Source organism: Amaranthus tricolor, chromosome 1, assembly GCF_026212465.1.
Source record: "Amaranthus tricolor cultivar Red isolate AtriRed21 chromosome 1, ASM2621246v1, whole genome shotgun sequence".
Taxonomy (NCBI): Eukaryota; Viridiplantae; Streptophyta; class Magnoliopsida; order Caryophyllales; family Amaranthaceae; genus Amaranthus; species Amaranthus tricolor.
Window position 1 is genome coordinate 17,328,839 of NC_080047.1, and position 4,826 is coordinate 17,333,664.

At 31.2% G+C, this 4,826-nt stretch overlaps 1 long non-coding RNA gene across 2 annotated transcripts; it reads right to left on the minus strand.

The window, feature by feature from the left end:
• Positions 1-1,209: 1,209 nt before the first annotated feature.
• Positions 1,210-3,981, minus strand: LOC130806737 (uncharacterized). 2 transcript variants are annotated; one of them, XR_009040365.1, is made up of 3 exons: positions 3,618-3,981; positions 2,518-2,590; positions 1,210-2,097 (listed from the first exon to the last, which is right to left on the minus strand). It is a non-coding gene; the product is annotated as an uncharacterized LOC130806737 (long non-coding RNA). The 2 variants fall into 2 exon arrangements; XR_009040364.1 differs by having other exon boundaries at positions 1,212-2,097; positions 3,730-3,979.
• Between the last annotated feature and the right edge of the window lie 845 nt (positions 3,982-4,826).

A 4,826-nucleotide genomic window follows, 5' to 3' on the forward strand; every position in this document is an offset into this window, starting at 1 on the left:
TATAAACACTAAAAATATAAATCAGTGGCATTTTTTTTAATACCACTAAATCTAATATCGCAAAAAATTAAATTTGTTGTAGTGATACAAATAGGAAAATGACCCCTAAACTTTTTACATATAAAATATGCCTTAAATAAAAAATAATAAGTTTGATAATCATAAACTTGTTTTACATTTAGAACACTAGAAATATTAGAACAAAAACATATGTCCCATGCACCTAGTTATTCCTATGATATCTAAGTATTGTACTAACGGCCCGTTTGGTACATGGTATTAGAGGACGGTAATGGTAATAAAATTAAGTAATAAAAAATTTGGTTGTTTGGATGTCTTTAATGGTAATGGATGGTAATAAAATAAGGTAATGAAATTACCAAAAAATGCCATTTTTATTACCATCAAATAACCTGGTATTATGCTGTAATGGTAATGAAGTATTACTGTGGCAATAAAATAAGGTAATGTTGTTGCGAGTTGAAGAAAAAAAGTAATGAAGAAAAAAAGGTAATGTGTGTAAGTATCCAAAAAAAAATTATTAAAAAAAGAATCATTAGATAGAATAATTTAAATACAATAATGCTTTTAGATACAAATATACAATAATGAAACTAAGAGTCATTACCATTTTTTATTACTAACAACCAAATGCAATCAATGGAATATTATCTTCCATTACCATTCTTTAGTCATGCACACCAAACAAAAGAATCTTCATTACCAATTCTCATATCCATTCCTTCATTACTATTGCCATTACAACATTTCATTCCCATTACTTCATTACCATCAACCAAACGGGTCGTAAATATTTGAAATTGGGTAAAATCCTCTAATTTGGGGTAATCATATGTTATTTTGAAATTGCAATATCATCTAACTTTATGTAAGAGTTTTTATGAAAAAATGTTAAAATTGTAAGGAATGAATATAAATTTCAACTAGTTGTATATGCTAATTTTTTTGTGTACTTTAATATGTAAGAGTTGAAGTATAAGAGTTGAAGTATAACAACTCTTTAATATGTACTTTATTTATCTAGGATATATAGTTGTTGTACTTTAATGTTAAGAGTTAAATAAGTATAGCAACTCTTTTATGACAACATTGGTAAAGTTTCATTAATCCTATGATGATGAAATTTTGATAAATTTTTTTTTTTTTACGAATTTCTATTATCATCTCATATCGCCTTTCTAGAGATGTTCATTTGGATGATTGGGTCGGATTCGAACGGATGTCATTCGGTTCGATGGTATTTTTGATCGGTTATTTTTCGGATGCGACAGGTCACTCGGTTCGGGTCGGTTAGTCACGGTTTTGTTGAAGATCGGTTATTCGAGCTATCAGGTTAACATCAGTTTGGTATCGATTGAAATACGTGTCGAGTGTCAATCGGTCTCCGGTTGTCATGGGTTAATAATTGGTTCGATTTTACCGGGTACAGATCGAGTTCGGGTATTTTTCAAGTAGAATTCGGCTACTAATTACTATCAGTCGAGTCAGTATTAGATTAAGTTGTTAGTTATTTTTTAATTGATGATAAAATTACCTTTACTTAAAGCAAAATAGTTAAAATGCAAATCAATTAGTGATCATTATTACTTTGTTACTTTTACTTATTTAACCATATATTAAAATTATAAAGTTCTATCAATTTTCATCTAATTCGATTAAAAATAGTTAAATAAACATTGACCGTTGATTATTAACTCTAAATATACGAAACCATGTATTTATATAGTTTAATTGTAACAACCCGACTTACCGTTGACTGAGTAAACAGGATCGTCACGGGGTTCATTTCCCAAGAAACTGAAATCACACTTCCAAAACTTGAGTAAAGGACTCACCAGCTCTTTAACGTAACTAACTCATCTATATCTTAAAACAAACATTAAACTAAAGCAAAGGATAATCATACAATTTTCTACAAGTTCAATATAACCAACATAACCAAATCAAATTTACATTTATCCAAAATCCTAATACAAAACTATAAATTCCTAAGTGCTCAGCTCAATATACTTCCTTGGAACCACTAATCACCTTCGCTAATCCATTATTCCCGTCTGGTTTTGATCTGTAGACAAACTAAAAGTTGGAAACAACAGAAGGTCAGATTAAACTGAATGAGAAGTAACAATCCAAACAACAAAACACAGTAATTCAAATCATAGGTTTAAAAGCAACATCAGTTTCCTAGATCTATATGCGCACAGGGAGTCTAGTTGAGAGGAACATCCATTGCTCTAAGGCTATGTCACTCTCGGGTGAAGCTAGTCAATATCTGAATGATAATTCGCTTCAAAAACAGGGAGCAGGGAACAATGTTCTTCAACTCCGTCAATGACCAGCTCGCAAGCCCGATCCATTGACCATATCATAATATCATCATAAGCATTCACAACAACATTTGTCTCAACAATTTCCAATTCAAAAGAGCTTTAGTAAAAATTTTATTTTTCAAAAATGTAGTCTGGCCAAACCCTTTAAGGGACTGCTACTACTCACCAAAAAGAACGCTTCAAGAAGCTAAGTCTAGTACTCCGCAATCACTAGAAGGGTTCCTCGATGATGTCGTCTCCTGAAGCATAACAATCACGATATCACAAAAAGGCGTTCGATGCTTACTATACTAGTATAACTTATTACATCTCCTATGACCGTAGATTAACCAAGACTCCATTCTAACATTCTAACTTTTAACATCATTAAGTTGCTTTTAATTATACCAAAAAAATTCAAATTTACTTAAGACACAAAAGCTTACCGTTTCAAGATTTTATTCTAATGTCCCAACATTCAATATCATGACATCTAGGTATTCCAAAGAATCTAGAGTAAACCCAAACTTATATCATATCTTTAACCTTGTATTTCTTCTTCCTATAAAATTATTCTTCTAACATCTCTAATCATCATAATCATTTTACATATACCGACACTATTTAATCTTCCTTAGCCATCCAATTAACAAATAAAAACATTATAACCCATCAAAATATTCCACAAGCTACTAACACAACCAAAAACACTAGATTACTTAAAATTAAATCATCAAAATAATCTTCACTAAAATTATAATCCCACAATTAAGTTCCCATCATCACATCCACCCATATTTATCAATAACAAATATTTCTTAACAAAACTTTAATCTCCACATCCCTTAATCTAATATCAATCAACAAGATTTATCCACCTTTAATAGAGCATGAATGGTACTATTCGAACTACTTTATATCATGTTCTTAATTAACATCAAGAAACTAACTTCATAGACCTAAACTAAGTAGGTTTCAAAAAGATATGAGTGGAAGAAACCAAATGTCAGATGGTAACCAAGAAAATTGTCAACAACCAACTTGATATACGTTTGTCAAAGGCCAAAAGGATTAGGAGTCATGCTTATCAATTATAGTAAACAAATTGTAAATGTTGAAGGTTAAGATGAGTCCTTTATCTGGATGCACAACGTGTACAAGGATTAAGGATAAGCCAAGAGTAAAATTTTCCAATAAAGAAAGTAAAGAACCAGAGAATATAGTAATGGAACAGCCAAGATTTCGTCTACTAAAATTAATCGAATATACAGAGAATTGAGAACAAACCAAGGTGAAGCGACGATTGATGAATACCAAAATGTGTTTTTAATTGCTAGATTTCACAAGAAAATATTGGAAACAAGATACCCAAAGTAATTTTATTGATGTGTTCACTCACGGAAAAGAAGAAAGAACCAAAGGCTGTAGTTGCTGAGGTTCGAAAGCCTTCAAAGATTGGTCGCCATAGTCGTAATCAAAAGAGGCAAGGGTAAATCGAAATTTGTTGGTTTTTCCTTCGACTTCCATAAAGAATCTGAGAAGAGATTTGGGAAAAGAGGGGTTTGAGGAAGAAGATGAATGTCTGTTTTTTTTTTTTTTTTCCTTTGGTTTTTAATCGAATGAGAGAGTAGAAAGGAGGGTTTTGGGTTTTTAATTAAATTAAAAGAAAAGGAAAAGATGAAAGAAATTAAATTGAGAATGTTTCATGTCATGTGTATTTAAGATTATTTTCGCACTGATAATTCTCTTAAACTAATTCGTCTTAAAATATTAATTTCCCAAATATTACATTAATTTATTAACATATCTGTCACTTTATTAAAATAACTAATAAGAGAATCTTTTCCCATAATATTGCCCAAAAATAAATTATTTCCCACTTTGCATTATGTGGGAAAATATTTCCCACAATACCGTCCACGTAGGATAGGTTTTGGAATTTTTTTTTTAAATATAACCGCTAGTTGAAATGGCGGTTTTGTATAAGAATGTTAAGTAAACCGCTATATGAAATGGCGGTTTTGTTGAATTTCAATTTAAAAAAAAAAATTAAATATAGCAAACCGCCACTTGAAGTGGCGGTTTTGTACCTGTACAAGAAATGAACATACAATTAGACATTATAATCTGCTTTGCGACACATTAGACACTGGTATTAGACACAGGTATTACTGGAAATGAACATAAAACACAAACTACGGAGGATATGTAACAGGCATTGGAAAGGTGTGAATGTTTCCCCGAGTGAATTGCAAGCCTAAATACTCTAACAAATCCCTCAATGATTATCTGATGCTTCTCACCTCCTTCCCTCCTCTATATATAACAGTCTGTCATTTCATCCCTCTTTCTCCTAGTGCATAAGAGGAGAATATGATGTATCCTGCCCTTGGGCTTTCCTTTGGCTGAGATTGTTGATTATGCTAGATAGCTAGAGTAATAGACTGTGGGGTGGATGAATACAACTGAATAACTGATCAACAATTGTGTGAATAA